Source organism: Chinchilla lanigera, unplaced genomic scaffold (assembly GCF_000276665.1).
Source record: "Chinchilla lanigera isolate Chin_1 unplaced genomic scaffold, ChiLan1.0 scaffold00017, whole genome shotgun sequence".
Lineage (NCBI taxonomy): Eukaryota > Metazoa > Chordata > Mammalia > Rodentia > Chinchillidae > Chinchilla > Chinchilla lanigera.
This window is the reverse complement of record NW_004955418.1, coordinates 19,466,379-19,478,865: the sequence shown is the minus strand read 5'-3', so window position 1 is coordinate 19,478,865 and position 12,487 is coordinate 19,466,379. Positions and strand designations below refer to the sequence as shown.

The 12,487-nt window shown below is 34.7% G+C and overlaps 1 long non-coding RNA gene across 1 annotated transcript in view; it reads right to left on the bottom strand.

The window, feature by feature from the left end:
- LOC102024337 overlaps window positions 1-10,431 on the bottom strand; it is a 43,015-nt gene extending 32,584 nt beyond the window's left edge. Inside the window, exon 1 of the long non-coding RNA XR_260572.1 lies at window positions 10,369-10,431. This is a non-coding gene — a long non-coding RNA (uncharacterized LOC102024337). The remainder of the gene's footprint in view (window positions 1-10,368) is intronic.
- Window positions 10,432-12,487: the final 2,056 nt, after the last annotated feature.

The following is a 12,487-nucleotide window of genomic DNA, read 5'->3' as shown; positions in this document are numbered from 1 at the left end:
AGGTGGTTTTTGCCTGTGATAGGCAATGAAGGTTGTAAAACAGAACTAGAAGTGGTCTGAAGAAACAGAGTTTTCTGGAAGGTTAAAAATTTTAAAGCACACAATTAAAAGTGTTTGGGAAAGTTTTAAGGATGCGTTGGAAGCGAAATAATTCTCCCAGTTCTACAGAAAGTGAACTGGTTTTCCATGCAAAGCTATTTTGAGCCATAAAAAGACAGTAACTCTAATCAAGTATATAGATTCATTAAGGACCACACTAGATCAAGGTCAAATATGTGACCTTCCAATCTGGGCGCACTTAGCAGAGACAATACTATCTCATCATTACTATCTTGAATTTATTGTCCATGAAATAGGCTATTGCCTGCTTTTCTATCAAAACAAATATAAAGACTAATCCAGCAAGTAAAAATGTGAGTCAGACTATTGAATCTTTTTATCTGGACTGGGTATGCTGCAGAGAGGGAGAAGTCTGCATAACATTTTTAATATCTTCTACTAAATAAAGCATTTTCCTTCCTAAAGATCTACTGCATAGAATCAGTTTCATTAATTTCAGGAAATGGAAACCAATCTTTGTATATCAGCTTCTCTTTAAATGTGATCTGTGGAGCAAAGTTTTAAAGAGCACCAGTATTTTCATACCCAGATAAAACATGACCAGAAACAAGGATGCAGGGTTTGGAAGAAATGTTTAGAAAATAGAATGTCAATATTGTCACAGAGGCTGAGTGAAAAAGTAAATATTAATAGTTTGCAGAAAATTTTAAGTAGAAAAATATATGTGAATGCTGATTTCCAATGTTCATATGTTTATTATTTCTTTATTAAGTTTTAAATTGAGAAATTCTGTTATGAAGAAATCCTTTTTCAATGAATAAGCAGTTCTTGAAATTAATTTCAATGTGATTTAATTAAATACCAAATTTGTACATTTATTTTGGCATTATTCAACATCTTTTTCGCAGCATTTGTATAAGGAGAAAAAATAGGATTAATTTAAGATTATTACAAAGTTAATTAAATTGAACCCAATCTTTTATTTCTCTTTATTTCTTTCACTCTATGAAGTTTGGTTTTCAGCGAAAACTTTTCCCTTTTCTGTCACAAGGTAAAATATTTCTTGCTATAATTCAGACCAGCTGCAAATTTAAGTTGTACCAGAGAACTATTTGTAGGCTGGTTGCTATTAGATAATGTATTGCACATAGATTAGCCTAAATTAAAATGCTGAAAGAAAATCGCTCTTCCATTTCATTTTTTTTTTCTTTTCCCAATGATGAGTAACTGTCAGCGTGTGGACGCCTCTTTTCAGGGAATGTGTGAAGCTGTCACCCTGCTGTATCTGCAGGACCATCCAGATGTTACACTGTATGAAATCTGGAACTCAGCATTGTGATGGTTGTCAGATGAGAACCACTTCATTGTATGCCAGAGTCTAGGGGAGGTGACAATGTGGGAAAAGCTGAAGGATGTCAATATCTTTCAATATTTCAAGCCCATGTCTCTCCCTTGTTAAGTTCGCAGTGTATTCTTGTAGGATAACATTAAGCTACTTAAAAATCTCTTTTGGAAAAGAACTTAGGACCGGATTTGATTAGTACTTAGGAAGAAAGAGCATCCTTACATGTTTGAGATTTTCTCTAATCACAGCTTTGGAATATGAGGAATTCTGATCCGAGGACAATACGTGCCACGCTGGCATCAGAGCCTGTTTATGCAGGTAATGGCTGGCGTAGGATACCTCTGAACTGTCACGTACCATTTGAATTAATGAGGCCATCCAGGTCTAAGGTCCCTAAAAAGGCCTCTCTACATTAGGGTCTATTAAACCTGCCACAAGCTGCTCAGCGTTAGGGAAATGACAACAGGGACTATTTTGTTCCCTTCTCCATTTTTGCCTTTGATTTTAGAATGTTGAAAAAAATGCCCCTATTCTTCAGCAAATATTCTACCAAGTGACACTACTGAAATTCCTATAGTATTAGACCCTCAACAAAGCATCAGTGCCCCTAAATGAACAATATCAAAAAATAAAAAAATTAATAGAAAAGCAGCTAAGAAACTGCATGGTGAGCTAATCCACGAGCCAATTAATATTATCGTGTATGGTTTGTTTTCTTTTTAAGATCATTAAATGTAGCTAAATTTTAGCAAAGTAAAACAAGGAAAACTATAAAATCTGGCCTACGTAACCAGGTCTAAGTGGAAAACATTATCTCTTTCCAGGCATAATTTTGTAGTTAACTGAGGGAACACACTATCATGGTACATTCATATGAAAGGCACAAACATCATCAAATAAAGAAATGGTAATTAGCTTTCTTTAAGGATTACATTTAGCATTATTCTCCTGCCAGGAAGTTCATTGTCACAATACGGGCCTTGTATTTTGCTTTGCATCTTTTGTTTGCTTCCTGTATGATTTCAAAACTCGTTCTCCAATGACTAGTGCTTTTCTGGGTTGTGAATATTATTGCATTAATAGACTTTTGTATTTGCTTTCAAAAACTTGAGTGCAAAGTGAAATTAACATTCCCAAATCTATTAGGTGCCTGGTCTTTAATTTGCTACACATTACCATTAACTGGTCAAAATATGAGGTTATTTTGGGAGTGATTAGGATGACGGTGACAAGGCCTGACACTTGCGCCACTTCAAACACGCAACCACCAACAGTTCCATTACAACAAAAGAGCTCCCAGCATAACACATTTTAATAGTCAGAAGAGTTGTGAATTCACAGCTTTGCACAGCAGGTGTGGCTGCACATCTTTGCACCCCTAAATACACGTGCTCATCTAATCTGACAGATTAGACAATGGCACAAAACCCCCATCCCCGATGTCTAAACAAAGACTTCATTTCGCCAGAGACAAAGCTTCGTGCAGACTGTGTGACCACTAATTTTTCCTAGCAGAAAACAATGTATATTTTATTAATGAAAAACAAATTGCGGCAGGGAAGATGAATGTCTTGGCTTTTCTGACATTTTAAATAATTTGCTTTCTCTTCCCTTTTGTGCTTTTAATATTTACCTTCATATCCATCTTTATGCAATTTTGATAATTAGCTGTGGTGCTGGCAGTGGGAGAAATGGGAAGCTTCCTGGGCCAGGGACCTTAAGATTTGTGTTGCAAGGGAAAAACTGTTTTCTGTATTTTATGAGTAAAATAGATTAAAAAGCACCCCCTCTAAGTCTAGCTGGAGGTAAGTTGAACTTTGCTGCACCCACGCTGTAGTAAAAGGACACTCTGAGAAGGGTCTGCGGTACCAAAAGGCAACCAGATTTGCTATTCAAGTTCATCGCAGCCAAGCATTAAGGCACTGGAGATGTGCATATTTACCATACGGGAACGAGCTGAGTCCTAATGGGCTCAGGGGCTTATTGGGAGGGCACTGCACTTACCATGAATCAGGAAAAGGAAACAGCAGCCCTGGTAGGCTGTAGGTCAGTCACAAATGTGGACTTGAGAGATTCATAAATCTCAAGCATGACTTCAGCCAGTCACTCGCAGAACCTCCTTCCAGCGTTTTCCGACAATTTAAAGATTATGCAGCGGGTATCATGAGTGTGTTCGATGAAAATATTAATTTAGAGATAAATCCTGCAAGAGCTCTGTAGCAGCGGCTCTTGCCTCGCAGTTACACTTCCAGCAGGACAGGCTGCTAGTTTTGGCAACAGTAGGAGGTCATGGAAGGCTGCCAAGGAAAACAAACCTTTTTCAATAAAATGCTTTTCGGTTCTAAGAAGTCACAGAATATCTCCTGTACTATTTTATTCCTAATATCTAATCTTTGATGTAGTGTCTTGGGTCGACAATTTCTTGAGACAGAAATCTTCACCATAAAATGAAGCGGGGCACACACAAACCAGGGAAGCAATTCATCACGGTAAACTCTTCCTGAAAGTTCAAGTCATTTTTTGTTGATTGCAGCACAGAGAGGAAGGTGTGGCCGGGAGGGGGTGACACAAGTTAGAGTATAAATGATTTCTCTGCTTTATTTTTTGTCATTGTTGCCTGCAAAGCATATGATATACTAGGAAGGAAAATTGAGAGCCTTTCAAAAAAATGATAGACCTCTCTCACTTAAGGAACAGCTTTATTAATGATAACAAAATACAATGTCTTTTTCAATTTTAATATGGTACAATTGATCCTAAAAGAGTGCTATTCTGCATCTTTCTCTTTGTGTAATTGGAGAAAGATTCTAAGTGACAAAATAGCACAATGAATATTTGGATTTGTCATTTATTTACGAACTTAAATTGGAATTAATGCCCTTGAAAATATAATGTTGCTCAGGTAAGGAATGGTGAAATGTGATGTAATCGATTTGCCAGATCATCCCTCACCTGCAAGGCAAACCTTGTGCTGCAGAATCAGTTACTGTAATTTTCATTTGCATTCTCTGACTCTGATTTGTAAAAATACTGCTTTTGAAAACAGAAATCTATTAATGGCCTTCTATCCTCTGGATGGAATATAAAACACATGGCGACTATAGCTATAAACATCAAATTCTATTAAATGGGTGCAGGGTACAATTGAATAAATACCCCATCTTTATCATTGTGATTCATACTGAGAGTTTTGTTTGAGTTTCTTTTTTTAAATTTTTACCTGTTAGTATTATTCAAGCCCTAAAGACGTATAAGAACAAATGCAAATTAACAATAATACAAATGAGGATTTCACATATTCTTAATGATATCCTGGAGTTGTAAGATATAATTAACGTTATAGAGCGCCTGGAGAACTCAAGCAGAAACAAAATGAGAATTTAAGCTTTAGTATTGGAAGAGTGTTCATGCAAAACTCACAACTATCTTTCTCTTGTGTGCTCTGGCTCTCGCTCTCATTATATATTTTCTTAGAGTGTGGTCCAAGTGTTTAAAACTATCTTGGAATCTTGGCTGGATTTAAAAGCAACCTGTGCATGGAGAACTCTGACTCCTTTCGTACAGGCATTACCAGTACAGTGATATCTGTAAGCTATGCATGACCACCTTTATTGTTTTACTGTTTTAAAAGCTATGTTCCACTTTAGAATTACATTAAGAATATAAATTCAACCTCAAAATTATGGTTCGGTACACCAGAAGTAGAATGTGTGCTTTGTAGCACAAGATCCCTTTCATTTAATATTAAGCATTCATCCTCTCACATTTTTCTATTTTTGAAAACCATTTGAAATGAATAGACATACACCATAGGATTCTAGACCCTGTAGAATCCCAGGGCCCGTGACAGACTGAAGCCTAGCAGCCTCTTGTGCAGACACTGCCAGCAGAATATTTGAAGTTGAGGCAGCTTAGGAAGAGGCTGATCTTCACAGAAAAGCCAGAAATTCCAAAAAAAAAAAAAAGTTTTTAAAGCCATTTTACCCCTAATCATAGACAAGGATTAAAGATCTTAAAACATGGCTGTGATCAGGCAATTTTTTTCTGGCATACTTTTGTAAGTGCAGACTAGTGTCTGCACAATTTAGGATGAGGGCTTGATATTCTTATACTTCCCAGATAGTACCCTTTTGAAATCTATGATATCTGTATCTATCTATCTCTCTATATATCTATATCTATCTATCTAAAATTTATTTATCTATCTATAATGTTCTTGAGTCTTAGTCTATCCTATTCATTAATAAAGGAAGAATTAATGGAAAAGCACAGAAATTATTTAAATCAAAGTGGAAAAAACCTTGTCCCATGGGTCCTCTGACATGGGTGAGATGTGCTGCTGTGAACTCAGGTTGATTCCTTCAACTCCTCCCTACTAGTCTACAGAAAATGAAAGACCACACAATAGTCATTGCTCACTTCTAACCACATGCTTAGAAAAAGTTATCATAAGTACTGAAAACGGAGCAATGAAAGATCTTACTTTGAATTAGTGCTGTTCTTTCCCTGAACCAGTTTAGAGCTGGAGTTCAAGTTTTAGCTCTGAATTCATTCTGCTTAAAGTTCTACTGTATAAATTTGAGATGATTTTCTACTTGGTTAGCAGAAGCTGTCTAGTTCTAATACCATTTGTTTAGTATTATAGACACTGATTTTATGATTTGATTCTGAGTCTCTGATTGCTTACTATTAAGACATATCAAGTTTTGTGATGGAGAACAGCATTTAGAAATGAAAATCAAGAAATAAATTTCCACAAGTAGGTTGTTTCCTTTTTGGAGGTTTCACTTAACAGAGGTGTAATACCAACCATCACCATCGGAAAGATTTGCAATTGTAAGCTAATGGATAATTAGTGTTCTATGATTGCAATCCCTTGACTGGGAAAATATCAGAGAAAGAGAGTAGAGAGGGTAATTGTAGTATGTCTTTTGATGCCCAGAAATCAGCTTAAATACTTACCATTGTTATCCTGTGGCAGAGATGGGCATTTCTATGTACATTTTTAGGTTACTAGTTGCAGTACAAGGACTATGTTTTCTGCTGAGCTTAGAGAGTAAAGATAGTGTTTATGTTCAAGGGAACCTGAGTTTACAGGAAATATCACAGCTTTTCCCTGGTCTCCTCTAAAACATCTGTGTCCCTCCACCGTCATGGTCTGCAAACCTGATCATGTCTACAGAGCTGCCTAGTAGCTCTTTGATTTTCCTCATCAGCACTCTCACCTATTCTTCAGAATGACAGTTTCAAAGTCAGTGCCATCTCTCCAAACCATTTGCCCTAACCCCAATCCCTCATTCTCAGAAAATAACCTTTCCTCCCACTCAGTGGAGAAAATAGGAGTCATCACGAGTCAACTCTTTCCACTTGCTGACATCAGCAGGTACCTATCCAAGGTCCTCTTTCCCATCTCTCTCCCACTCACATTCGTCTACCAAAATTGCTGTCACAAATGCTGCACATGGATAAGCTTCACTCTTTCTCTTATTTGACCTCTTCGTCAGTTGACAGTAGCAAGAATTCCATGGTTATTGAAGGATTCTCTGTACTTCCTCCCCTCCTTCCTAGGGTCATTTGGTGCTACATTTTCCTCAAACTGCTTTGGCTGTTCCTTCCTTGGCAACTTTGTCTAGATGTTTTCATTTGATTGTTATTAAATATGCATTTTTAGTGGGTTTTTGTTTTTAAAATAGATAAAAGAATTATTGCAAACAGTACAAGAGTGAGCAAGACTTTTTTTTTTGCCAGCAGTTAAGAGAAAAAAATTGGAAAATCTTGTCTCAGCCTTTTTACTATAATGTATTTCAATTGTTTTTGGAGTCAATAACGATGTTTAATTAATGCTAATTGAATACACAGTAGTAAATAATATACTGAAGAAAGTTATTCATGATTTCAGCCCTGTCCACAGGATTAACTCTACTCTGTTCATTAGGTGAGGCTCACCCTAAATCTCCTCAGTCATTACTAGCATGTAGGAACCCAAACCCTTTCTTCAGCAGTGACCGCAGGTTGTACATAGTTGTTTAATTGTGTTGAATTTAATATAATTGTGGTCATAGTTTTTTCTATCTCCATAAGGTTTTTCATAGACCCTTCCAAGTTTTATGACAGGAGCATATTTACGTCCATCAATACCTATGTTACTTACCTCAAGACTTTGTGCAGACTCTTTGGAGACTATCAACCCCTAAGTGTTTTGATAAAATGTAAATGATACCATGATATAACCTATTCAATTAATTAATTTCATCTGAAAAAGAGTGTAGTTTAAAATTTTCTGAGTTAAGTGACTATGCATTTTTGTGCTTGGTTTTTTTCCATTCACTAGAATGTTACAGATACCCCATTTAGTGTTTCATATTGGGGCAATACTATAGGGCAAATTGGACATGGCCATGGAACCATGTAGTACAAAAAAAAAAATCATAAAAGCTTTTAAAAATATGTTTGAACAAAAATTCTGAAATATTTTAAGTTAGTCTACTAGTCAGCTTTCTATTATTGTGACAAAACACATGACTCTTGCAACCTAAAAAGGAAAGATTTATTTTGACTCATGGTTTCAGAGGCCTCAGTTCATGGTTGGCTGGCTGGAAGGAAGGAACATCATGGCAGAAGGGTACAGTGAAGGAAAGCTGTTGAACTGACGTTATCTGGTATGCAGAGAGCCAGGGAAGAGCCCAAGGGAAAAGGACTAGGGACCAGATATAGTTGCCAAGGACACAAGTCTGCAGTCTATCTAAACACACTCACAAATGTGCTCTACTAGTCTCCTAGGTCTCTTTTAAGCCAATTAGGTCCACAAATGAAGGTTAACCATCACAGTCATCATTGGCATATTACTTCACTTTTCAAGAAAGAAATTCCTTAGGTTAATAAGAAGCAAAATTTTGCATGTTATTGAAATTAAGTTAGAATGAAAATGAATTAGACTATAATGGAAAAATGTTCACTACAATCCAATGGACATAGATAGATGATAGAAAGATAAATAGATAGATAGATATTATATATATATATATATATATATATAAGAGGTCGTCAAATCAGTTGAAAATAAAAGAGATATTCCATGTAATCAATAAAGAAAAAAAGCTGGAATGGCGACATATGTAAAAAAACAAAATTTAAAAAACAGTCAAAAGCAGTGTGGCAGAGAAAAAGAAGGACATTGTACACTGACATAAGGGCCAATCCATCAAGAAGCTATGCAACCACAAATATAGATGCACCAAATAACACAGCTTTCATAGTACATGAAGAAAAGCCTGGGAGGATTGAAAGGAAGGACAGGTATATTAATAAGAAGAGTTGGAAACTTTAGTATTTCACTTTTAATTATAGGATAGCTAGAAGGAATACCAATAAGTAAACAAGGAACTTAGACAGCAGTATAAGCCTAATAGATCAAATGGGTATCAATAAAGCATTCCACACAACAAGAAAAAAGTGCATATTAATGCCAAAAGCACATGGAACATTTTTCAAGAATGACCATATATTGGGGCCATGAAACCAATCTCCATTAGTTTAAAACATATGAAAATACAGATGCATGTTTTCTTATAGCAGTGAAACTAGAAATCACTTGCAGAAGCTAATCATAAGTGGGGATACTTAATAAACTCCTGAATAACCAATGGAGCAAAAGAGAAACTACAAGAAAAATTTGAATAGTCATGAAATGTATAAAAAGAGAACAGACCACCAAAGCTTATAAAATGTTAGACAATGTAGTTAAGGGTGAATTTACAGCTTAAAGATCTACAGGCCAACTTTCATTAAACAGAGAGATATCAAATTAATGACCTATCCATCTATCTTAATAAAATGTACAAAAAGAGAAAACTAAACCCAAAGCAAAGTAGAAAAGAAATAATGTATATTATTAGAGTGTAAATAACTGAAGAGTGTTGGAAAAAGAGAAATCAGTGGAACAACACTTGAGCCTTGGAAAGATAAAATAATTAGACAAACTTTGTTTTTGGTACACAAACTTAAACTCAGTACTTTGCACTTTCCAGGCAGGTGCTGTGCCACTGAGCTCTACCTCTAGAACCAATTCGACAAACTTATAAGTAGAATAATGAAGAAAAAAACAAAACAAGACTACTAAAAGCAGAAACAGCAGGAGAGACATTACTATTTATCTTACAGAAAAAAACAGATTATAAGTGAATTCTATGAATATTGTATTTCAATTATGTAATTTGGATGAAATGCACAAATTCTTGAAAAAAAGTAAGCTTCCAAAATTAATTCAGTAAGAAATTAAAATCTGAATAGAACTACTATAAACAAAATGACTGAGTTAGTAAAACTCCCATCAAAGAAAAGTCCAGGCCCAGATGGTTTTACTGCTGTAATGTAACAAGTATTTTTAAAAGAATTGATACCCATCCACTTCCAAATTTCAGAAAATACAAATGATGGGAACACGTTTTACTCATTCTGTGGGGCCACTATTATTTTAATACAAAAGCCAGTAAAGACATCACAAAAGAACTACACATTAACGTCCTTACAAATGCTGATGGAGAAAAAGCCTCAAAAAAATGTTATAAACTTGAGTTCAGCATTACACAAAAAGTAGTTATATACCATTCCAAAGTTGAGTGTATCCTATAAATGTAGTCAGTCACATATTAAAACAAACCAATGTAGTACACCATGTTAATAGAATAAAAGGAAATACATGTAATCATCTCAAAAGCAAAAAATAATGTGAAAAACTCCAGCACAATTTCATAGTTCAAACACTCAACAAATTAGGAATGTAAGAGGGCACTGTGTACCTGACAAAGGACGTTTCTGAAATACCCATAAGTAACATCATACATAATGGAGAAAGACCAAAAGCTTTCTCTTTAAAATCACAAACCAGACGAGGATATCTGTTCTTATCACTTTTTCTGAACATTCTTATGGTTTAGATCTAGAATGCTCACCAAAATACTCACGTATTCAGAAGTAAGACTTCTGGAAGGGATGGTGTCATGGGGCACTACACTCGCCAGTGCTGAGTTCAGAGATGAATGTGCTGATAGTGGGAAAGTCATGGCTGGAAGAGCCGGAGCAGTGAGTGTGTGACCTAGAAGGGTTCATTTCTATCCTCTGCTCCTCCATTTGCTCTCTGCCAGCCACAGACCAAGAGAGTCCAAATAAACCTCTCCTCCTTTAAGTTGTGGGTGTTGGGTGTTGTGTCCAGTGATAGGACACTGAGTAAGGTAACTGAATAGAATTGCTAGTAAGGAGTCAGGGCATTGAGGCAAGAAAAGGAAAGAAACTTCATCCAGATTGGAAAGAAAGAATTAAAATTATCTATTTGCTGGTGACATGCTCATCTACATATAAAAAGAAAAACACTAAAGAATACACATACACACAACCAGAGCTAGTAAATGTGTTCAACAAAGTTATAGAATACATTACTCGATAATCAATCAGAAAATATTTTAAAAATCTATTTAAATGTTATGCCTATATTTGTTTAACTGAGTAACTAATATGAAGATAACAATATGTAATACAACAACCCTTGTTAATTTCCCATCACTTTGTCTGAAATTCTGTATTGCTTCTATTTTTTTGGTATTGTTTTGTTTATGTGTGTTTGTTAATGTGTGCTCTTTCTTTTATCTTCAAAATTAAAAAAAAAAGAGAGTACCTCAGGTTAAGGAAAATCATATTGAAATAAATAATATTCTTAGGAAAAATTTTAAATAAATAATTGCATTTATTTAAATAAATTATTGTATACTAAAAACCAGAAAGAGTATGGAAAGACATTTAAAAATTCATGTAGGGCTGGGGATATAGCTCAGTGGCATAAGTGCGAGCTTGGCAAATGCAAGGTCCTGAGTTTGATTCCCGATACCAAAAAAAAGAAAGTCTTAAATAAATGGCATGACCTTCTTTGATAATGAGTTATAAAGCTTACTATTGTTTAGATGGTAATAGTGTACTTTCTAAATTGATGTATAGATTCAGCACAAACCCCTATGAAAATTCCTAGTCCTCCTCTTTTATTGTAGAAAAAGACAAGCATTACTGAAATTTATAATGAAATTTAAAGGATCTCTGAAAGTTAACACAATCTTTAAAAATTAAATGAAAGGCAGAGGACTTTCAATTCCCTGTTTCAAAACTTACTTTAAAACTATCACTATCAATGTGTGATAAGTTAGATATATAATCAATAGAACAAAGTTGAGTTAAAAATGAATCTATTTATTGTTATCAATTTCCAACACAATCTTTTCAACAAATGGAATTAAAAAACTCCATGTTCACAAACAAAAGAATGAAAATTGAGAAAATGATTAACCAAGGGAGCACAGATCTAATTAGAAGGACTAATAGTATAAACATTTTAGAAGGAATAGACATAAATCTTTATGATTTTGGACTTGACAAAAATTTCTAGGTATGACAGTAAAAGCACAAGAAACTAAAAATAGGTATTTTGGACTTTAAATATGAGAATTTTGTACTTCAGAAAACATTATCAGCATAGTAAAATAGCAATCACAGAATTAGTGAAAACATTGTAAATGTCCCATCTGATAAGGATATATTATCCACAATATAAATATAACTCTTACAACATACACAAAATAATGAAATTATAAGAATGGAAAAAGACTTAATTAGATATTGCTCCAAACCTGTCATTAGAGAAATACAAATCAAAACCACAGTGAGACAGCACCTTATATCCACAAGCATGTCCATTAAAAAAGAGAGAACAAATAAATAAGAAATTTTTGGTGTGAATGTGGAGAAGTTTAAATTACAGTCACTGCTAATGGGATGATAAAATGCTAGCTATGGGAATTTGAATTCCTCAAAAAAGTGAACATACAGTTACTATATCTCACAGCTATTACACATCTGAGTGTATACACAAGAAAATCGAAAATAAATACACATAAAACGTGTGCATTAATATTCGTAGTTACTTGTAACATGAAAAAAGTGGAAAAAATTCAAGTGTCTATTAAGTAGTTAATGAATCAAATGTGGTATATCCATACAATGGAGTATTATTTTGACAAAAACAGGTATTGAATCTAGCTA